At 54.7% G+C, this 24,305-nt stretch overlaps 1 protein-coding gene across 2 annotated transcripts in view; it reads right to left on the reverse strand.

Moving 5' to 3' along the window:
- The window catches only part of RBFOX3 (RNA binding protein, fox-1 homolog (C. elegans) 3), a 460,304-nt gene that overhangs the window by 408,742 nt on the left and 27,257 nt on the right, over positions 1-24,305 (reverse strand). Inside the window, exon 2 of one of the 2 annotated variants that reach the window (XM_011990849.1) lies at positions 19,169-19,313. The gene's annotated coding sequence lies outside the window, so the exon portion shown is untranslated. Of the gene's footprint in view, positions 1-19,168; positions 19,314-24,305 lie in introns of those variants that run through there. The other variant, XM_011990912.1, reaches the window with a different exon arrangement.

Here is a 24,305-nt window from a genome sequence, read left to right on the forward strand (position 1 = left end):
CACCACCATTGCCACTGCCACCTCCACCACCACTGTCACTGCCACCTCCACCACCACTGCCACCTCCACCACCATTGCCACTGCCACCTCCACCATGATTGCCACTGCCATTGCCATCTCCACCACTACTGCCACTGCCACCTCTACCACCATTGCCACTGCCACTGTCACCTCCACCACCACTGCCACCTCCACCAGCGTTGCCACTGCCACTGCCACCTCCACCACCATTGCCACTGCCACCTCTACCATTGCCACTGCCACCTCCACCACCATTGCCACTGCCACCTCCACCACTATTGCCACTGCCACCTCCACCACCATTACCACTGCCACTGCCACCTCCACCACCATTACCACTGCCACTGCCACCTCTACCACCATTGCCACTGCTACCTCCATCACCATTGCCACTGCCACTGCCACCTCCGCCACCATTGCCACTGCCACTGCTACCTCCATCACCATTACCACTGCCACTGCCACCTCCACCACCATTGGTAGCAGCCGTGACAGCTTTCCTAGGGCTGCTCTGCAAAAACAAACTCCTCCTGGGCTTAACCCTAAGCCCTTGGCAACCACCAATTATGGGGAACTTGACTGCTGCTTTGCTGGACCCAGACCAGGAAATCCAGATGGGAAGACGCAGGAGTGCACCAGCTCCTCATGCTCTATGGCGAGGGCTCTGTGAAACGGGTGCACATCAGGAAATGTTTGCTCTCCCTTCACCACCAAGGAGACTGGCCGATTTCCTCTCCTCCAAGCTTCTTCCGACGGAGAAAGAAAATTCCCAGAAAGACGTTTGGGGAAATGTTAGTGACAGCCTGGAGAAGAGGGGAACATTTGCATGGGTGCGCCTTTGTGCCTGCCTGAGGTGCTGTCCATCAGTAATGCCAACTTGGGGAGGATGCCCATCAAGGTGGAGCAGGGGCACAGAGGTGTCACGTGCACCTCAACCCACAGAGGAAGGACACTCGGTACATCTGTCGGGGCGGCCCGAGGACAGGCGACAGATTCCCCCGCAGACATCTGCCTGCTGGAGGAACGTGCCATGATGCAGAGACCGGGGGGAGGCGAGGAGAAGCGAGGAAGGGAGGCAACTCTTTTTATAGCAAGTGAGCAAACAAACAAACAGTTTTGCCTTAAGAAGCCAAAAAGGAAAAAAGAAAAAGCAGGAGGATACATTTCTGCCGCCGCTGGGAGCACCATAAGAGCCATCTTGGTTGGCCACAGGAAGAAGTGCAGGGTGCCAGGCACACTGAAGCCAGGGCCTTCCCTCCACGGCCCCGAGGACAGCTGAGAACAGGCCAGTCCAAGCCTCTCAGATGCCAGCAACGTGCTGGCACAGGGCTGGCCCTGTTGTGAACGATTCCTCAGTCCCTGCAGAAGCTCAGTGAAGTCGGATGGTCACTAACCCGATTTTACAGGCGACGAGGGTGAGGCTTGGCCAGTTAGCAAGTGGGGAACCAGGAGGTGGCCCCAGCTCTGAGCCCCCACCTGCCACACTGCCACAGGGACCCGAGAGTCTCCCGTTGATGAGCTCAGCCTTCTGAAGGTGAGGCGGAAGTGAAGGACCGCAAACCCTAAGTTAAACCCTCTGGCTTCTCCCCACCTCCCTCGTGTCTTCCTCCTCTGGCCTTCAGACCCTTGAGCCGATGAAATGCACCACGACCTTGGCTTCCCGAGGCGGCCTCCCCTCACCCCAACACGGGAGCTGACATTGTGCATTCCATTCAGAGCTCCCTTTGTTCAGGCCACATAGAAACCGGAGCTGCTCGTCAGAGAAAAGCTCCATCCCATAATAAACAGCATGAACTATTTATAACCCTGAAAACATCTTTATTATTATTTTTCTTCCCTCCAGAAACAATCTCACACAATCCTGTTAAGTACACACCACGGAGGACTGGAGGGCCGCCGGCCGGGGCTGCTTCCCCTGGCCCTGCCCAGCGAACAGATGGCAGTGTGGGCGTTAGGTACCAGCCTCCTGGCAATCCGAACATCTGTTCCCGTTAGAAAATGCTAATTGCCATCAATCAGGACAGCACCTACCCACATTTACATGCAAGCACACATGCAAAAAAAAAAAAAAACATCTAAATTTCTCCAAGTGCAACACTCCCTGCATGTTAACTAGCCTGAGCTTTGCCTCAGCCTCGGAGGAGCAGCCCTGCGGCCAGCTTCTGGTCTGGAGGGCTCCCGCCGGGGCCTGCCCTGGGCCCACAGCAAGGAGTGAGGTTAGGGAGTCACTCGGCAGGCAGCCATGCTTCAGTCCCCCGGTGGCCTCTCATCTGCCCAGCAGGGAGTAGGCGTGGGATCGTGGCCTGGGCAGTGTCGGCCGCCTGGACAGAATGCCTCCCTAGCCTGGGTGTTTCTCTCTATGCCTCCACAAAGCCGCTCCTCCTGCTCCATCTGTTCCCGATGTCTGCACCCGTTCCCCCGTCCATGAGCAAAGGCATCCCCATGGCCCCCAGGAACAACCCAGCTGGATCTCTCAGCCCAGAGGTCGTCTCCATATCCACATCCAAGGGCTGGCCCATGAGGCTCCCCCTGCCCAAAGTGCATGTGTGGAGACGCCTGGCAGCTCCAAGCCGAGGTCCCAGGCCCAGTCTCCTCTGGGTTGTGTTTTCTACCCCGTGGGACTGAGGACAAGACCTCTCCAGCATGTCAGGTGGGGCTGGGCCCCAGCGGCCTCCTCCCTCCTCTGGCATGGAAGCCCTGGACTTGTGAGGCCCTGCACCCTCTCCTGGATTGCTCTCTGGTTGAGCATCATGCAACCACAGGCCTCGGTGATCGGGAAGCGTCCTGGGGTCAGGGGGCGAGCACAGGCAGTGGAAAGGAAGCAAGGCTGCCCCAGACAGGTGGGTGACCCAGGAGGGAGAAGGGCAGCACCTGCAAGTGTTTGCCCCTTGGGGAGCCGAGGCAGAACCTCCCTCCTTCCTCGCCTGGCTTTCTGCAGAGCCCCTGCCCTCCCCAAGGAGCACAGGCCCAGGCTACTCCCTGGGACCTTGGGAGGGTCACCTGCAGCCCTTCTGGAGACCACAGGGACCAATAATGTGCCACAGTGACCTCAGGCCATGTGTGCCATTGGAGGACCCTCTGCGTTTCCAGAAAGTGAGCTGGAAACATTGGCCTATTATATAATGCAAGTCCCCCCCACACACACCCTCCCCAAGAGAAAGCGATTTTGCTAATTTTTCTCCCGGGCGGCAGGCGCCGTTGCCAGCCTTGGTTGCTATGGGGCCCAGTGACTGGTTTGAGTGGTAAACTCAGGGGATTGGAGGAGAGGTTTCCATGGGGAGCCACACAGTGCAGCCGGTGAGAGGCCACAGGTCCCCCCACCTGGGGCAGCCCACAAGACCAGGTGTGAAGAGGGCCTTCTGGACCCAGCCCTGGCAGGGACCCCATAACATGCACGAGCCATCTCCATGACATCATAACAGGGTCTTGTAATGGGGACATCCATGTCTGTGAACCAGGTACAGGCTTCCTATGCGCACATGTATGACACATGCCATAGGCATACACTCTACATGTCTAGGTAAAGTGCAGAGCTGGCACTGCCACGGGCACGTGTTATGACCTCATTGAGATGGCTCAGGCTTGCGGTGGCATCACCTGCCAGGTCTGGGTCCAAGAGGCCCTCCTCACACCTGGCGGTGCGGGCTGCTGCAGATGGGGGGGTCCCAGGGCCTCTCACCAGCCACACTGCTTCCCATGGAACCCTCTCCTCTGATTCTTGAGAGAGGCTGGTGTGTGGCTGAGGTCCCCAGAGTAGGGTGTCTTTCTCAGAGATTTGAGGGGATGAGTGGTAAATAAAGAAGTGAGTGGGGATGGGGGCAGAGAGGGGAGGAGGGGGGGAGGGAGACAGGGTGGAAAAACTCAAAGAACCTTGCTTCCAAATTTCCTTTAAATTTGGACTTCTTTTAAGATGATCCCCCTTGGTGCCAGGTAAACTCATGTGGACGTTGAGGACACGAGGCCACCTGATGTCCCGGGGGCATGTCCCAGCTGTGCACCTGTGGCCAGAACTCCTGGGTGCCCCCCTGCTCTGCCTGCCTGACAGAGAGGCTTATCCCCACCAGCAGCTCCGCTCCTGAGCTTCCTAACTGCAAAGGGTGGGGGGCAGCACCTGTTCCGTGGGGCTCAGGCCCTCAGGCTCCATGAGTGCCAGGGTCCCTGGAATGTGTGCACCACCTGCCTCCTGCCAGGATCCAGGAGTGGGCACCCCTCGTCCCCGAGCTGCACTTTCCCCGGGCTCACTATGGTCTTTGTTTGGAATCACAGTGTTTCTCTCTGCTATGGGCCTTTGAGTCCTCCCAAGAAGGGACCTTGAGCAAGGTCTCTGGGAAGTTGGCCTCCTCCTCGGCTTGCCCCCTCCCACCACGCCCTCTGACCTTCTGATTTCTCTGCGGCTCCTGAGCATGGCCTGTCTCCCTGCAAGGTGCCATGGATATGAGGACCCAGGAGACGGTTCTTCTCCAACAGCTGAGTCAGATATCATGCCTCCTCCCTGCCTCTCACTTCCCACTTTGCAGATTTACTGCCTGCATTGTTTTGTTCCCTGAGCCCTAGGAGCTGAGAGAGGCTCTGGTTAACCAAGAAGGACTGTAGAGCCAGGAAACCCAATCTTGACCATTTGCCCTTCCCACCCTGAACCCCAGATGCTAAGACCAAAGGAGGATGAAGTTTCCAAAATCAACTTCACAATAATGATAGAAATTAATGAGTTCCACATAGATAGGCAGATAGACAGGGGATGACACATGAATAAATGGATACCTGCATAGATGGATAATAGACAGATGAGTGGATGGATAGGCAGATGGATATAGAGACATACAGATAGACAGGCAGGTAGACAGGTGATAGATGATGGACAGATGCATAGACAGATGATGGATGGATGGACAGGTAGGTAGACAGATACACAGATGGATGATTGAACAGACAGATAATAGATCAACAAATGGATGGACAGATGGATACACACATGGATGATAGATACATACACAGACATAGATAGATCGATAGAAGATGGGCAGGCAGGCAGATAGACAGGAGGATGGATGAATGAATACATAGATAGATAGATAGATAGATAGATAGATAGATAGATAGACAGATAGATAGATAGATAGATAGATAGCAGATAGGCAGGCAGGCAGACAGACAGGAGGATGGATGGATGAATGGATGGATGGGTGGGTAGATAGATAGTAGATAGGCAGGCAGATAGATAGACAGGAAGATGGATAGATAGATAGGAAGATAGATGGCAGATAGGCAGGCAGATAGGCAGGAGGATGGATGGATAGGTAGGTAGGTAGGTAGATAGATGATAGATTGATAGATAGATAGATAGATAGATAGATAGATAGATAGATAGATAGATAGATAGCAGATAGGCAGGCAGGCAGACAGACAGGAGGATGGATGGATAGATTGGTTGATTGATAGAGAGAGAGAGAGAGAGATACAGATAGATAGAGATACAGATAGATATGGATATAGCTCCTCTATAGAGGAGAAAATGTACAAAAAAAAACTATATTTTCCCCTATACCTCCTTTATGGGTCATTCAGAAAGGTTGGTCTGGGTCCTGACATCGAGTTGGTGGCAAAGGAGCCAAGGACTCAAGCCAGTTGAATTCTCACTGGTCACGACCTGTCTGACATGTATGCTGCATGGGCTCAAGTCCAGGTCTTGGGGCCCCTTGGCCACCAATGTGGTCCTGGGAATCCCCTCCAGGCACCAGGGACCAGACCTGACCTGAAACAGGGATGTGCGTAGAGAGGACTCCACTCCACATCAGGGCGCCTGGTCCTGCCTAATGCTCCAGCCTGGACAACTGCCATGTGCCTACATTCTGCTGTCCCTGTCCCCTATCCTGCAGGTAAGCAGCTGACCACCTGCTCGCACCTCCCATCTCCCTATGGCACATGCCCCACCCCACCACCCTTTAGGTGCCACGTTGAGCCTGTGGGACCAGACTCACTCCCTCCGCCCACAACTGCACACAACTGGATATGTTGTGCAAAAAACAGTTTCGGCCTCCCTCATTCCACCAGGATGGGGTGATCTGAGCCAAAAGAGGGAAGGACCTCCAGTTAAATGTAATGGGGAGGGCAGCTTGTTCACGTGCAGTCAGGAGAACACGCATGAAGGAGAGCGCTCATGAGGGAGAGCACGCATCGGGGAGAGCATGCACAGGGGAGAGCACGCACAGGGGAGAATGCGCACGAGGGAGAACATGCACGAGGAAGAACATGCACGAGGGAGAACACGCATGAGAGAGCATGCACGGAGATGGAAGACCATCTCATCATCTCCAGCCGGTGGCTCCTCACCCTAAAACACATCCCTGGCAGGGTGCTCCAAGGAGTGACTAAGAGCCAGGGTGAGGGTCGTAAGCACGTGCAGGGCCTCCTGCAGACCACGGGCGCCTCAGAGGAGAGGCTGTCATGGGTCATCTTTATGTCATCCTTACATTTAGCTCCACACACACAGCCCCTGGTCCCGATACAGACCCAAAAGGGCCCTGCGAATGTTGGAGAAAGAACAGTTGTGTGCTTTAATTTCACCTGAACTCAGGAGATCACTACTTGAGACACCACCGCAGCCCCAGTGGCCCACATGTGTGTACCTGGGACGTCCTCCTGGCCCCAGTGGCCCACGTGTATGTACCTGGGACGTCCTCCTGGCCCCAGTGGCCAAAATACCATGTGTCCACCCTGCCAGACAGAGGGGAAAGAGTAAAGACTGTCAACAGCAAATCAGACAGGCTGGTGGGTGGGCTAGGGCTGGAGGGAGGGCTGTCTTCATTCAACAGCTCCCCCCGCCCCTGAGGCTACTGGGTCCCCGTGTGAAATGTTGCCACATTATAAGCAGAGTCTCGTAAAATTTCAAAGGAAAGTGGCATTAAAATTCTTCTACTCCAAACCACCCCTCAGCACACACATGCATCTAAGGTTAGAATCCCTTCCCCAACATCCTACCACATGCTTCTCAAACTAGGGAACCCCCCTCAGCCTCCAAGGGTGTGCAGAGGTGAGATGAGGGTGGCTGGCCACACAGCCCACGCATGTGCCTCTTCTCACAGTATCCTTTCTAGCCAAAGTGTCTGGGGGAAGTATGACTGTTAGGTTACAGCCAGCACAAGCATATTGTGGATTCAATGTAAGATGTGCTTGAAGTTTTAAGAGAACAAATAAGACTTCAAAGAAATGTCATCCTTTCTCTGGACCCCTTCTAGCAACACACGCCCAGTCCCTCAGGGGCACAGGTTTTTTTTTTTTTTTTGAGATGGAGTCTCACTCTGTCGCCCAGGCTGGAGTGCAGTGGTGCGATCTCGGCTCACTGCAAGCTCCGCCTCCCGGGTTCACGCCATTATCCTGCCTCAGCCTCCCGAGTAACTGGGACTACAGGCGCCCGCCACCTCGCCCGGCTAGTTTTTTCGTATTTTTTAGTAGAGACGGGGTTTCACCGTGTCAGCCAGGATGGTCTCGATCTCCTGACCTCGTGATCCGCCCGTCTCGGCCTCCCAAAGTGCTGGGATTACAGGCTTGAGCCACCGCGCCTGGCCTAGGGGGCGCAGGTTTAATATTTCTTCTCTTCTGGAGTCTTCCAGGGAAAATGTATACCTCCAGGGAAATGCTATGTGCCTCTCTGTCATCCAAGACAAGCCACTTAATCTCCCTTAGCCTGAGCACAGCCCACTGCATGCATGTTCCAGCTCTGTGATGCACCACCATGAAAAAAAATAACATAAAAGAACCAGCCCTTCCTTTCTATTCGGTGAAGGAGAAAAACTCAACCAAATTAACTGCTTCGTAGGTAGTCAAAATAAGGTTTCTGCTGGCCTCAGTGATAATGCTTGACATCCATACTGCAAAACGGAGGTGACTCCTGGGTCCCTGGCACCCCTCCTGCTGGAAGAGGCCGGGACACACGAAGGGTCTCTCATGGGAACCAGTCGTCATGGCTCTCAGCTCATGGAAAGTGGGGTACGTGACCAGCACTGGTCGGGGTGCGACGCTTGGGGTATTCACCGGGAAATGAGGGCAACGCATTTTTCAAAGAGCGTGCAGGGCTGGGCAAAATACTAAATAATTCAAAAACCATGATGACCTTGCCTTGGGAACTTTTGGAGCAACAGAATGGTTTAGAATAATGACCCATCCAATGACATTCTGGCTCACAGACAAGAAACAATATTCAAACATCACCTCTGGTCACCCCGGCCTGAGGGACATTTGTTTTGGTGGCTGAGGCAGCCGCCGGTTACCCAGCACTGCAGGCACAGGCATGGGCTTTCTCAGCTACAAATGGCATGACATAAACAAGGAAGGCGCACACACACCTGTCACCTCTCCGTGGACTTCAGTGTTTAAAGGACAATCATCACCCAAAGTGCTTTTTATAGCAAGAAAGGACTCTGTGAACGTTGCCAAGTGAGTAGCACTGCCTGCATGCCCGTGGCCAGGGTGTGTGCAGAGCCTGCATGGACGCAGGCAGATTGGCTGGCCCAGCCCCACGCATCACTCCTGCATCACACCTCATACCTAGGGATCCCACCGTGCTCCAGGCTCAAGGGAGAACACTTCAAAAGAGGCAACAAAATCTCCACCAAGCACAGTATATCAAAGACACCTCAGGAAAACCCTTGAAGGAAACCTACTATGTGCAGCACTGTGGGAGAAACAGAGGAAGCTGCATCCTGCGCCCTTCAGGAACCCCAGAGAGCAAAGGGGACAGGCGACGAGAGACAGGACCAAAGAGACAGCTCCATGCACAGATGACGACGGCCGCCCAGCTGCCCTCTGCAGACGTGCAGGACCAGAGGGCAGGAAACTGGGATGGAGGGTGGGCTCTGGGTCATGCCCACTTGGCCTCCATCCCAGAGAGCAGCTCCCCCAAACCTGGAATGATGAGTGTGCCTGACAGGACCCATCAGAGATAAACCACAGTGGCCATGTTAGCTGGTGGCAGAGGGTTGGGAGTGGTAGTCCTTAAAGTATTTTGAAATAATTTAAGAATCACAAGAAGTTGCAAAAATAGTACAGAAAATTCCCGTGCACCCTTCTATTACAGACTGAATCGTGCCCTCTCAAAATTTGTACGTTGAAGTGCTAACCCCCAGTATGTTAGATATGACCTCATGTGGAGATAGGACCCTTACCAGGCCATATGGGTGGGCCTCGTCCACTCTGACCAGCATCCTTCTAAGAAGAGAAGATTAGGACACAGACATGCACAGATCAAGGGGCGGCCATGCAAAGACACAGGGAGAAGACAACCATCTGCAAGCCAAAGGGAGGAGGTCTTCAAAGAAACCAATGCTGCCAATAGCTTGACCTTAGACTTCTGGCCTCCTGAATTTTGAGAAAATTAACCTCTGTTGTGTGAGTCCCCGGGCTGAGGGGCTTCGTCATGGCAGCCCAAGCCAACCACACACCTCCCACATCTCATGACCACCCTCCATTCCCAAGCGAGGACACTGCCCTGGGTCCACTGGTCAGTGGCAGAGCTTATTCAAACACGGCAAGTTCTGTGATCTGACCTGTGTGGCCTCTATACCGGCGCTTCTCAAACTATCTGCGGTGAAGGACTCATTGGTTTATTTCCAATTCATTCTGGACCTACATTTTTGTTTCTTTGTTTTGTTTTTTTGAGACAGGGTCTCACTATGCTGCCCAGCTGATCTCAAACACCAGGGCTCAACCAATCCTCCCACCTCAACCTCCTGAGTAGCTGAGATGACAAGCCCTATACTTTTGGTTTCCTGAAAACCTATAAAAAAGGAATCACTAGAAACATGGAATAAAGAAGGCATACAAAGTACAAAGCCCAGGTTTTTATGATTAGACTCATCAGACCTGAAATGACTCCTTCAAATGACTGTCAAAGTCTAAATGCTGACTTTCAGCTTCTGTACTGTTGCAGGGATCAGCAGCGGCAGCTCACCGGCTGGCACCCATCCACAGACCTCACTCTGAGTAGCTGGGATATGGGTCATGTGAGGTGTGTCCCGAGCCTATTGCTAGGGAGATGCTGTGGATTCGAATTCTGTGTGGCCCTGGGCTGGTCATTTATCTGCAGTTCAGCTTCCTCACAGAGCCTGAGGTGGAACTGTCATGAGGATTCACGATGATTCATATAAATTTTGGGATGAGAACCTCGGGTAAGATAACCTGCTCACACGTGTCATTCGGGGACGTCAGCCTGATGGATTTCCAGGCCTCGCACACTGTTCCGGACACTCCAGGCCCACAGATGCCTCCTACATGGAGTTGTGTTACGAGTGTGTTATTTGATCTTTGTTGAACTTGGGCTTATCTTTGCTTGCTCTCAGGCCCTCCCATAATGTTGACATCCTGATAACTCCCGATGGTGACTGCAGGTGGCCACACCCTGCAAGCTCCCTGCAATTCCAGCCATTACTCAGCAACGCTCAGCAATGCAAGGTCACTCAGAAACACCATCTGTCCAAGCTCCGTCTCCCCTCCCACCCCAAAGGAAAAAAGAAAAATTATTCTGTTCCGCCTCCATTTTTCTCCTCCTCCTCCTAAAAGCACACACACACTCACACACACACACACGCAGAACTAAAGTTAGGCTTGCCTTGACCTCTACTTCTAAATTAATTTTCCTTCCTCAGGCATTTGCTGACGCTCCTTTTCTGTTCTTTCCCCAACAGAACACAGATGTCTTTGAAAGCACCAAGCCTGCAAACACTTTGTGTATCCTTGCAAATCGGGTAAAAGAATAATTTTCTCCCAATCCATACAAATCCTCACGCGTCTATTCACCTTTGCTGTGGAATTCACTGACAACCCCCTCTGAGGAATGTACGTGTCAACGCAGAAAAAAAAAATGAAGAAATTCCGGAATCACACCAAGGGGCCTCAGCCCCAGGTCCCATCTAAGAATGAGACCAGCAAGAACCACTTAGGCTCTGGATGCCGTTAACTCAGGTCCCTGGTGGCCCTTGATAATTTTGTATCTAAAACGAATGGATTTCTACAGATCCGTGTGGAACCTTCTCATGTTTCTCCATCCAGAACATCTCTGTGATGATGCAGTCACAAATTCTGCACAGTTACTTCTGTGTGAGGGGTCTGTTTGGATCGTGTTTGCACACGTGTCAACATACCATCCTGGAACACGAGGACTAACCCTCCTTCCCCTCGACGGATGGCGACAATCATTTATTGACTCTCACTGAAGATATGGCCCCGATCGCTGGGGGACTCAGCATCTCAGAGGAGGGTGGGCTGTGCATGCAGAGGGAAAATAGGGGAGCAAAATCTGTGCAGAAGGTCACCTCACTCACATTTGACTTTTGTACCCGTGAACTTCAGTGCAGCGTATACCTAGAATCTGTTTCCTGCCTCAATTTCCCCTCATTCCTTGGTGCCATTAGTTCCTTTTCCAAAAGTCCTCATGGGTGTCCCCCAGCCCTGGACTCTTACCTTCACCATCACCACCTGACTCAGTCCCTGCTGCACGCCCACTGGCCTGCCTTACCGCCAGAGCCTCACGCATCACTAACTTCAGCACCCGTGCCCACCCAAAAATGTGTCCAGAGGTCTCTTTTTCCCTCTGCTTCTCAGGCCTGGCTCCGACCTTTCCTTCCGATCCATTCCTTCCGCATCTCAGGAGCCCCCTGGAGAGACCTCACGGGCTGCCCTCTCCTGGCCCAGCTCTACAACGCCTCCCTCTCCCACAGGCAGAGCAAGACTCCGGTTTCTCTCTCCTGTGACAAAAGTGTGCGCCCAAAACTTGCAGCACGAACTGTTTATTTTTAGGTTTAGATTTGGGGTCTGGCTTTTTAATTCTTAGTTTGTTCTCAAGTCCAATCGCAGCAGTGGGAGGTGGGAAGTGGGCGGGGGACAGAGAAGGATCTCAGCCCATCGCAGCAGGCACCTCCCTCTCCTCTAGGTCTGTGGACGGCCTTCTGACCTGGGGTCCTGGGGTTCTTCCGATGTCTGCTCTTACAGCTCCAGTCATTCTGGCCTTGGTTTTACTGCTCGGCCTGTACACCTTCTTATCATTGTCTTAAAATCGGCCAAGGGATGGTTCTTTTCCAGAGCTTCTCAGTGTCTGGGTGAGATCAGGGCTGTGAGGGCCAGGGGACACCTCAGGATGAGTCGTGGGCTATAGAGTCATAGTGCCTGGGCTCATCTTCCTCCTTGGCAGCCTTGGAGGATACAGTGGGTGGAATCACGTCCCCTCAAAACATGTTCCATCCCTAAGCCCCAGGACCTGGGACTGTGGCCTTAGTTGGAAATAAGGTCTTTGCACATGTGATCAAGTTAAGAAGTGGGCCCTCATCTAATGATTGGTATCCTTAGAAGACGACAGAAATGAGAACACACACGTGCACACACATGCATGCACACATGTACGCACACACACAAATGCACACACACACAGGAATGTCACGCACAGCAGACAGGCAGACAGGCATGGGGGTGGGGTTGCCTCGTGATGATGGAGGCAGAGACTGACGGTGCGTCTATAAGCCAAGGCCCACAGAGGATGGCCAGTGGCCCCTAGAGCCGGGAGAAAGGCCTCCGTATGCTGGGAAAGCTCCTCCCTGAGAAGCAACCCCACTGCCACCCTGATTTTGGATCCCAGCCTCCAGGACTTGGCGAAAACAAAGAGCTATTGTGTGAAGCCACCCAGTCTGTGGCGTTCTGTGATGGCAGTCACAGGACATCGACCCAGATGATCTGAATTTCCAGCCCCACTGGCCAGGTCGACTGTCCTGGGGGCTGCATCTGACACCCTGGGCTCTGGGGGCCAACGACACTCTAGGGGCCAAGCCCTGCTGGCTCCTCTCCTTGGATTATTTCCATCTGGGGAGCAGCGGCAGGGCCTCCCTTCCCACTCCAGCACTGGAACTACATCTGGAAGCTCTTCTCACCCTTAATTGTTCTTAATGCTTTAACACACGGAGTGACTAATGGGCTGTAATTGGGAGCGGTGTCCTGGGGAACTCGCCGACAGCGCCCTCTGCGACCCGCCCAACCTCCTCCGCCGCTCACTCACAGAGCTCAAAAGTCACCAAGGAAAAATATTGGCCCGTTTTTCTATTTTTTTTTTTTAAAAAATGTCACACCAGTGCCAACAAGCAGTTTTATCCTTCAGCCAACAAGTATAGGGCGAAGAAAAGGAGAGAGGCGAAGCCAGAAGCAGATGGGACAAAATAGCACAACTGCCACTGAGGCCTGTGACATCTGTCTGGAGACAAAGAGTTCTTGGAGGCAAACCCCACGCCAGTCAGTTCAGGGGGTGTGAAGGATTCCAGCCACACATTTCCCCTTGAAGAGGAAAGGAGAAGGGATAAGGCATCTCTGATGTCTTCTCATCTCCTCCCCGACCCCTGTGAGGGGTAAGTGCTGACTGCCAAGTCATCAGAACTGCAGAGAAGGAACCAGATGATAGAAAGGATAGACAGAGGCAGAGGGGCAGAATTAGGGGCCCTGGAAGAGAATGTACAGAAAAACCTGAAGTGCACACAATTCCTCAGCGGGGTGGACGGACAGAGAGAGACAGACAGACAGAGAAGGAGGAAGAGGAGGAGGCATGAGAAAGGAAAGAAGTAGGGGAGAGAAGAAAGAAGGAAGAGGAGAAAGAGAAAAAGGAGACAGAAGAGGAAGAAGAAGAAAAGGAAGAGGAGGAAGGCCGGGCACAGTGACTCACTCTGTAACCCCAGCACTTTGGGAGACCAAGGTGGGTGGATCACTTGAGCTCAGGAGTTTGAGACCAGAATGGCCAACAGGGTGAAACCCCGTCTCTACTAAAAATACAAAAATTAGCCAGGCGTGATGGCGTGTATCTGTAATCCCAGTTACTCAGGAGGCTGAGGCAGGAGAATCTCTTGAACCCGGGAGGTAGAGGTTGCAGTGAGCTGAGACTGCGCCACTGCACCCCAGCCTGGGTGATAGAGCAAGGCTCCATCTCAAAAAAATAAATAAAGATCAATTTAAAAACAGAGGGTGCAGTGGCTCACACCTGTAATCCCAGCACTTTGAGAGGCTGTCAGGCAAATCATGAGGTCAGGAGATTGAGACCATCCTGGCTAACACAGTGAAACACCGTCTCTACTAAAAATACAAAACATTAGCCGGACATGGTGGTAGGCGCCTGTAGTCCCAGCTACTTGGGAGGCTGAGGCAGGAGAATGGCGTGAACCCGGGAGGCGGAGCTTGCAGTGAGTGAAGATCACGCCATTGCACTCCAGCCTGGGCAACAGAGAGAGACTCCGTCTCAAAAAAAAAAAAAAAGAGGAAAAGAGGAGGAGGAGGAAGAAAGGGAGAAACAGAAGCAATGGAGTGGGGCCCCAGGTCCTTGTCTTGCATCCTCTTTCTCACAGGGACATCCTCAGAGCTTGTTCCGAGAACAAGCAAGCAAAGGGGCAGGGTGGCAGAATTAGGCAGGATCAGAATGAGGGACTGAAGTGGCTGAGCTTGGCACCCTTCCTAAATATTTTCCAAATACATTTATCAACAGAAAAGGAACCACGGAAGATTTTAGGACCCATGTCTCCAAAGACCGGCTCAAACTAAAGTCTTCTCATTAAAATATTGGATCCAAGAAGGAAATAAGATGCCCCCGCAGGAAGGAGAGACCCCAGCAACATCCTTCGGCTGGGCATCGCCTGTTCCACCCAGGAGCACGTAGGACAAGCTCCTGCGGCAGGAATGCATTCGCTGCAAGCCTGGGAGCAACGTCCCATCCACTTCTGGTGTAACTAGATGAAGCCATGATCTCCCTCTTCCTGCCGCCAGGCAACGCTCAAGCTTGTGCTCCAGAAAGCCCCGCGCACGTTCCCACAGCTGATGCGGGCAGCCCGTGTCTCAGCTTGGCCCTCGAGGGTGCCATGCTCCCCTGTGATGGATTCCAGTTTAACAGCTTTTAAAAACAAGCAGACAAGAGACGGGCATGATGGATGAGTGCAGGAAGCATGCTCATTCGGAGATGATTTATGGGAAGTCACGTGTTGCCACTCATGGGTGCGTCCCCGAGGGTGGGGGCCGGGGTGGATGGATGAGTTTGGATAGTGTAAGCTGCACTACCACGGCAGGCTCACTCTCAGCCCCTCGTCGTGCACGGCAGCCCCGGCTCCCGTCTGACCATGGCAGGCTCACTCTCAACCCCACGGGGTGCGCCGCAGCCTCCGCTCCCGTCTCATGCTGTCTGCATCAGGGCAGAAGACTTTGCTTATCTCTCAGCTCCAGAACAAAGGCGCACCCGTCCCCAAAAACATCTGGAGAAGAGACAACTGACCACACTCCTTGGCTCCTCTGAGTGACCCCAACAATGGACAGCAACGTGGTTTAGGAAAATTCCTATTACCCCATGAGAGTGGCGAAGGGGAGGGGAAAGGAAGGGGTGGGTCAGGGTTGGAGGAGCAGATGACCGTCCTCTGGAGCTTTTGCTCAGGTCCATCTCTTCCCTGTGGACCTGAAAGACCCCTCTGCCCCAGGCCTCAGCCACTGCATGTAACAGACAAATCTCGTTTTGCAGCAGATTAATTTCCATCCATGTTTTTAATAAGGACTTAGAATTTACTAAGTAAAACCCAAACTGAATCCATATTTAAAGGGATGAGCTTTAAAATGGGATCTAACTGACGGCACCCTTTCCAAGGCAGAGGAAATGAACCGGGGCTGAGGCAATGTCCTAGGCGGAAGCGGCTTCCTCCCCACACTCTCCTTTGAAGCAAGGATTCGCCTGCAGTGATGGGGAGTCCCGCTCAAAGGCCTCCTTGCCAAGGCCATTCCTGAATCAGAAAGGCCAGCCCGCCTCACAGGGGCAAAAGCTCCTGTAGGCTTTTCCCTGCCCGGGTTTCTCCATCACTGATCTCCAAGGCCCTCTTAGGAAGCCCCTTCCTCTAGTCACATTCCTTTGGGCCATTCATGGCATCCACATGCCAGAGCTCCGGTAGCCCGAAGGTGGTTTTGGCAGCCGCTTCTCTGAAGCCCATGTCCAGGCCGCAGGGATAACCCAGGAGCACGCGGGGCGGGAGGGTGTCTGCAGGCACACCCGACCTCAGATACGTGTCCCTGGCCCTCTTCCTTCAGACACCCACCACCCACCCTCCCGACGGTGAATAAAAGACAGGCAGAGAGTCAAAGCCACACACAGGCCTCAGACCGCATTGCTCCTTGCTCAGAGGGGCTTCCTTCTCTCCCCTTGACCTCGCCCTTCCGGAAAAGGAAGACTCTGAAATGCAGATTCCTCACTTCACAATTCAGAGCACACCTTTGGAATCAACAAGGGGCTGGACAGTGAACACACCGAGGGAAGCAGCTCAGGTCCAAAAGAGCTTGTGGGGTGACCCCACCAGCCCCTGGACTTCCCAGACCCTCCCTCGGGGGTGGGCTGGTCTTGTGCTTTCACTGTTGATGACCCCAAGAATTTACCTATTTGGGGGACACAGGTTCTCAGACCCACAGAAAGGTGAGGCTGGGCCCTGCAACCTCCTTCTTGGAGGCAGCAGGAAGTAGCATTTTCAGAGGAGCACGGGAGATGGTGCTACTGTCATGGCCTGCAGGATGTCTGTACATGGGGGCTCTCCCCTAGGGACAGAGCTGCAAGCATCTTCTTGGAACTAGGCCTCTGGGGTTCCAGAGACAGAGCATGATGTCAGGGGGTCGCTCGTCCTGCGCTGAGGCCAGCCCCAAACCTCGTGTCCAATATACATTTTCTCAGACAGCCTGCAAGCACGGTGATCTTGGCACAGAGTGACCTGACCAGGAGCTGTGGCTGATGGCACAGCAGCGTTGCCTTCACCACGACACTGCGGCGAGCCCCAGGGCAGAAGGAGCCAGAACGAGGAGTGGGATTCCTGCCCTCTAAACAGTCACATTGCTGCTTCTCTGTCCTGGTACCGGCTGGGGCGTGTGGCCTTCCCATCTGGGCTCCCCGAGGGGTCCCTGATGGTTTACGGAATGGAGTGACAGCCGTTTCAGCAGAGGAGGGGAATTGTTTAAGGGCTTATCTCAGACATGGGCCCAGATCCACCACTCTTCTCCTCCTGGGTCCATGGCAGAGCTAGTGCTCCCGGGGATAGAGTGGGACAGTGGGCTCCTGGGCTGTCCCCTGCTTCCACTCTGTCCCCCTCACAGAAGGTGGTGGCATCTTCATACATCCCAAATCAGGCCATTTAATCCCTCACTCAGAACCCTGCAGTGGCTCCCACCACCCTTAAGACAACATCCAAAATCCTCAGCCCCAACCTAAAGGCCTCTGCATCCAGTCCTGGACCCTCTTCGTCACCTCCTTCCTCTACCTGCACAGTCCCCAGACCCCGGGACGCCAGCCCCTCCTGCTACTTCTCCAGCATGCCCGCATGTCGCTGCCTCAGCGCCTTGGACTGGCCATTCCCTCTGTCTGGAATGCTCTCCCCTCAGACATCCTGGGGTCCTCCCTCCCTTCCTTCTGTCTCGGCTCACAATATCAGCACCCGGGGCCTGCCCTTCTGTCCTGTGCAAGCCACAGACCCCACCGTTCGCCTTGGTCTTAGCATGCTGCATTTATCCTCACAGCATTATGTGCGCCTAACATACATTTATTCTCCATGTCCCTGCTAAATATAAACACCATGAGGGCCAGAACTTGACCTTGTCTCCACTGCATCTCCAGCACCCCAAACAGGGCTCAGTACATCGGGGGCTCGAGGCTGTGGAATGAATAATGCAGGACAGTCTGGATCGATGAGCTACGGCAAGAAGACCCCAGGGAGCCCTGGAGCAGAGAAAGGCACCCATGGCCTTCACCAGAGAGAAGCAAGCAGCACATGCCTGGAGATGCACCCAGATTGTGTGTGGAGATTTCCGATTCTGTGGGCTCTGGAAAGGGCATCTTTTGATGGGTATTGGAGAGACCAGCCTGTGTCTGGGCCTCTGATCTCTTTGCCTACGGTTCTTGGTATCATCTGCTCAGCCCAGAAAGGGTCGTCATGCAAGCCTGCCTGCAGGCTTCAGGGCTCCAGTCCTCCCTGCATGGGGGTCAATGACCCACAGCTTTGCCCTGTCTATCAGCAGGGAATGGGGCTGCACTGAACCTCACGGGGGCTTAAGAAAGAATTCACCTGGTGTCTGTCCCTCGTTCCTGGGAGGTGATCTCTAAAACCTCTGGAGTTTCCAAGGGATAGGAGTGTCTTCTGTTAGTCATAACAAGCCACTCCTGCCCACACCTGACCATGTGCTGACCTGCAACTCATAAGGACCCTTAGGAGGCTTCCAGCGTGAGGCTGGCCGTGCACGTGATGAGAGGCTTGGAAATTTCACTCCCCACCTCAGGGGAGCAGAGAGGGCTGGAGACAGCTCAGCCACGTGACTCGGGGAGCTTTCGGGTGGTGAACTTGTGGGTGAACCAGCAGGGTGGTGCATCCTAGCACCACGGCGAGTGGGTGTGGATGCTCCGTATCCAGGACGCTGCCCGACCTCAACCTATGTGTGTCACACGACTGTCATACACCTGTCATTTTTAGTGTAGTGCCTTTTTGTTGTTTTCTGTGAATTGTAGCAAATTATCAAAACTGAGGGGTCCTGGGAACCTCTGAATTTGCCACTGGTCACAAGTGCAGGTGGCCTTGGCAGGTTGCATTCGAAGTGAGAGCCGTCTTACAAAGCGCTTTGCCCGAACCCTGTGGAGTCGGACGCTGACTCTGGCAGTTAGTGTCAGAGCTGAACGGGGGACGGTGGGAACAGAGGCCTCATGCCGTCCCCTTTAGAGCCGCACGAAGGCTTCAGGGCCCTCCCTGAGCTGCAGGGCAATCTGGGCAGCAGAACATGAACCGTGCAGGGGAAGGTCAGGCCCTGACCTTGGATTCTATGGCATCTCTGCTGACACCAGACAGCGGACCCCACACCGCGCCCACCCTCCTTCCAGGACTAACTGCCCCGAAGCCAGGCTGATGGGCTTCAGGGTACAAAAAGCGGTCACTCCTTAAAAATTCTACCCCATACCTTCCTGGGCATCCGTCGACGCCCCCCTCCTACTCCACAAAGACACCATGACCTGAAAACTAGAGACCAGCACAGAACATCCCTACCCCGCAACCCTTTCTGTAAAATAAAATCGCCGCATTAAAATGTATTTCCTCCACAAATGCAAACTCTGGGGATGGGCGTGGTGGGACCGCCTTACCTGGTAGTGGGAGGTGAGATCTGCTTTGCTGTGGGGGGAGGCCCCAGTGGGGCTCCTTCTGGACCGTCCTTGGCAAGGAGGGGGCTGCTGGGGAGGAGCAGCGACTGCAGGAAGATTGTTAGCGTCTCAGAGACAGAATTTCAACCTGCAGGGGGAAAAAAGCAAGTAAAAAAAATGCCTTTGAAGGAAACATCTTCCTTTTGATCTAAAACAAACATTTGGTGCTAATAAACAAGGGGGGGACAGCTTCAAAGCCAACCATTTGCCACCAGGGATTGGCACCCTCCAAAGGGCACTTCGCTTTTTATGCCCCAGGGGAGTAAAAGGAAACTTGCAGAAAACACATCATTAGGACCCTATTGCCGAACAACCAACGGTGCAGTCCATCCCAGGGTCCGCCCCTCTCCCAGCCCACTTGCAATGGTCCTCCACCCCCAGCAACTCTTCCACCCCACCACGCTGGCCCCTCCCCATCGCCTCTCCCACCGCCGCCTGCTCTCGCTTCCTCCCCCATCCAGCCTAGATTCCAGGACCCACCACTGTCTGCACTCCCCCAGCTACTTTGTCCCTCTCTTTTAAAAATATTCTTCCGATGATGTCACTGTCCTGATCTGGTGACACAGCCTTCCACTGGTGTCCTGTATCATTTGGAAGAAACACTTAAAGTTGTTTCAGCGGCCTGCAAGCCAGGTGAGTCGGGCTTCTATGATTTGGGGACTTCCTAAGAAGATCAGATGCAAGGTCTCACAAGGCGGCTGTGCGCTCGTAGACAGCTTCATGGCCAACCCTCCTTGGCCTCTGGGGCTCTCGGCAGTCTGGCCCCTTCTCCTAGCACACTCCCTCTCTCCCCCTGCAGTCCCATTGGCTTCCTGGCCGTCCCTCCACGCAGGCGCATGCCTCCCGGACCCCACCCCGCACCACGCCTTTGCACGTCTACTGCATGGAATGCTCTTCCCTGCACATTTGCAGGGCTCCTTCCCTCCCTCGCTCCCTGTCTGCCTCCCTCCGTTCCTCCCTGCCTCCCTGTGTACCTGCCTCAGAACTGTGCACATATGGCACCTTTCCGAGGCCATCCAGGAACAGAACACCCCATCAAAATAACCAGCATTCCTCTGGCATTTCCTTCTCCTTTCCCCATGAATTTCCCCCCCGGGACTTAGCACATCTGGCTTCATGTGGATGTACTGGGATCCCGCCATCCCGCCTTGCCTCAGCTGGAATGCAGGCTCCCTGAGGGCAGGCATATTCACATCTGCTGGATTTAGTGCTGAATCCCCAACGCCCAGGATGTGCCCGGCACACAGCTGGGGCTCGCTCCATATTTTTCTGAGTGAATAAGTAAATGAATGAAGAATGAACCCACAAAAGTTACTCCCCCATTAATACTTCTGGGTGTATTTAGAATCATATCCCACTATCACACCGGAGAGCAGGAATTCCCGGGAAACGGAGGGGGCCGGAGGACTCTGTTTGTTTAGTTGGTAGGGGCTGGCAGGGGTAGACCTGAGCCTGGAAAGTCTTGTTTTCTTAATTTACTCCAACCCAAACAGGGTATGTGTGCCGTCAGCCAGACAGGACACAAAAACGATCTAGGAGATCCACTCTGACCAACCCGAGAGACTGTCTTTGGGATAGAGTCATGAGATCGGGGTGGCCAGGGAGTGGCTGAGCTGTGTGATTCCCTGAATCGCCCCCACCACTGGCAGCACCCAGAAATTTCACAACGGAGTTTTAAACGACAACGACAACAACAATAATACATTAACCAATTTGTTTCTTTTCCTAAAATCCAGTCACTGAACGGAGTACAAACCCCCACACTGAAAAGCAGAATCAGCATCCCAGAGAGCTCAGCAGCCCTGGAGCAACGCCTGGGGAACATCTGCCCTTTCAGGGACCATCGGTGCCGAGCCCAGTGCCCAGTGCTGGGCGTGGGAGCCACTTTTCAATGGCAAAAGTAAGTAATATGAACAGTTCCATGGATGAAATGCAGCCAGGGAGGTGGCTGGGAGAGGGCCTGGGGGCAGGGGACCTGAGCAGAGGTAGAGGACTCAGGTGGAGGTGGAAGGCAGCCCAGGTTGGGCAGCAAGGGGCCCCAGGAAGGGGCCTGGCCTGGTGGGGACAGAAAGCAGGCGGCAGGCTTCTCTGCGACCTAAGTGATTGGTTCTCAGCAGGAGCAGAAAAGGCAAGAGCTAGAACTCACACTGCACCAGGCCCTGGGCAGGGAGGTCTGTGGAGGACTGAAGATCTGTGCCAAGCCTCCTCTGAGCCTGGTGTCCACACCCCCACAGCCCCAGCTTCCAGCTGCCCCAGTGACCGGAGAAGCAGAAGCATCTGAAAGCCCTCAAGTCTCCCCTGGTCCTGTCGGGGCTTTCAGGGAGACCACAGGATACCCTTCTGGTCCTGGAGGCGATTCCCAAGCATTTGCTTCAACTCTCAACGTCACCTCCTCCCCAGACAGGGCTCCCAGAGCCAGCATGGAGGCAGGTGGTCCAGGGAGACTCCTGCCCTGCTGCTCTCTCCCACCACCCCCAAAGCAGAAGCAGCCCAGGGCCTGGGTGGGAGGAGAGCCTGGGGAGAGGCGGGCTATCTGCCGGGGCTGCCACCCTTCCTGACTCATCAGTTCTCTTGCCTTTGAGGCGGATGGAGCTGCCCTCCCCAGAGCAGCCCTGGCAGGGGAGGTGCCCACAGGAAGGAATGGAAACAGAGTCCATCCCTGGGGATCCCCAGTCATCCCCCGAGGCCACATGGACACTGATGCTGCCCAGCCTGGCAGCCAGTCCAGGGCCAGGGAACCTAACCCCCTGAAAGAGATGGGGAGGAATTAGAGGGAGCAAAGACAGGGTGGGGAGATGTGATGAAGGAACCCAACAGAAGCTCCAACCCCACTGCTCCCCTCCCCAGCACAGAGATCTTTACGTGTCATGCCTGAAACTCAGGCCACCTTCTCTGGGTGCAAATGTCTCCACACCCCAGAGGCCGAGCTGAAGGCGGTGCTCCCGGCGCCCCCACACCTCTCCTCCGCACCTTGCAAGCCAAGCTGACAGGAGGTTATTTCATTTTAACGGGTCGTGCCCAGCCCCGCCTGCAGCCGCTGGCTTAGAGGATGGAGACACGAGCGATCCACAGGCTGCCGAGTCCAGAGCGCGGGGACCCACTCCAGCGCAGCCACCTCTGCCTGGGCCCGAGCCTCCTTGGCGTTGGTAGGCGAGTCCTGTGCGTCCTGCATCCCTCCCCTGCCGCCAGCTGGGCGAAGGTGCTGCGTCCCAGCGCCACCGATAGGCCCAGCCTGGTTTTGTTTTCCTCAGCCCGAGCTGAGTGGGAGATAACAGCTTGTCCCTGATTGTAATGGCATGTTTTTCCCCACTGCGCAGTGGGAGATACCAACCATCACCCATAGCACAGACCACAGGCCTATGGCCCCCTCCACGTGCACCCCTATGCCCCACGCCCGACCCCTTGGTGCTGCGGGGTTTAGGGGACCTCAGGGCTCACCCCAGGCTCGTGGCTGGCAGAAGGAGTGGAACCACAGTGGGAGGCAAAAGGCCCAGTGACCAAGTCCCCTCGAAGGCTCTCGAGGCTCCGCAGCCCAGCAGGGGTGGGAGCAGAGTGGGGGCCTGGGCTGGGCTGCAGGTGGCTTCTCAGGGCAAGCCCACGCAGTGGCAGGGACCACGGTGGGCGGGGCCTGGTCGAGGCCACAGCCTGCCATTCCCCCACTTGTTGGGGACAAAAGCATCCAGTCTGTCACAGGAGCGAGCTGTGTCCTCCTCATTCTCTGAGCCGTATTTATGGCCCCTCACCATGTGCTGAGTGCAGTGCTCAGAGCACAGCAGAGCACGCAGGGACACTCAGAGCACAGCAGAGCACACAGGGAGCACTCAGAGCACAGCAGAGCACACAGGGAGCACTCAGAGCACAGCAGAGCACACAGGGAGCACTCAGAGCACAGCAGAGCACGCAGGGAGCACTCAGAGCACAGGGAGCACTCAGAGCACACAGGGAGCACTCAGAGCACACAGGGAGCACTCACACAGGGAGCACTCAGAGCACAGCAGAGCACACAGGGAGGGAGCACTCAGAGCACAGGGAGCACTCAGAGCACACAGGGAGCACTCAGAGCACACAGGGAGCACTCAGAGCACACAGGGAGCACTCAGCACAGCAGAGCACACAGGGAGCACTCAGAGCACAGGGAGCACTCAGAGCACACAGGGAGCACTCAGAGCACACAGGGAGCACTCCACACAGCAGAGCACACAGGGACACCCCACTGTTGACCTTCACAGGGAAAAGCCTCTGAGGCCTCCTCACCTCCCCCTCTTCTGGGAGGTCAGGTGGGGAATTCTGAGCCCCATCCTGTCCCCTACACACACACACACACATGCACACATGCTCACATATGCACATGAACACAGACGGGCCATCCTGGACCCTACCCTCCACCTGCTTCCTCAGAATCTAATCCTCTTGCTTTAATGACAGAGCCCCCAAATAATATAGGGGTCCAGGGAGAGGCTTAAGCATCCCCGGAAGGCTGGCCATGGGTGGCAGGGCCCCCAGAAGAGCTGGGAAGCGTGAGGAGTGTCCTACAAAGGGTGAGGGCTGTGCCCTGGGGCTTGGAGGGGGCCTCAGTCTCAGAGAAGGATTTTAAAGACCCTTGCGCCCCCATCTGCAGCTGGCCGGTTTCCTCTTCCCAGCTCTCAGCCTGGCCGCTTCAGCCTGCTGCAGAACCAGCCAGCACTGCTCCCGAGGCAGCACGAAGCTGGGGCAGCCCCTGGTGCTCTGGCCCCAAAAGACCTCCTCTCAGATTCTTGTCATTGAAAAGAGAAGATGGAAAAATAAACATTCAGGCTGCTATAAAGTGTCTTCTACCAAAAAATAAGCAGACACACAAACGAAGAGGGAGGTAGGGGAAGGAGTGAGAGAGACGGAGGGAGGGAAGAGGAGGGAAGGAAGCCTCTGGACGAGGCACGTTCACCGAGCCTGGACAGGGGAAGGTTGAGGAGGGCCATGGCAGAGGTGTGGGTGAGGCACACAAGGTAGCTGGAGCAGAATCCACAGGCAGATAGTCCAGGTGAGACGCACTGGCCAGGCAGAGAGTAGACCAGGACAGCAGGTCCCAGGGAAGGGCAGAGAA

This window comes from Mandrillus leucophaeus, unplaced genomic scaffold, assembly GCF_000951045.1.
Source record: "Mandrillus leucophaeus isolate KB7577 unplaced genomic scaffold, Mleu.le_1.0 Scaffold1, whole genome shotgun sequence".
Taxonomy (NCBI): Eukaryota; Metazoa; Chordata; class Mammalia; order Primates; family Cercopithecidae; genus Mandrillus; species Mandrillus leucophaeus.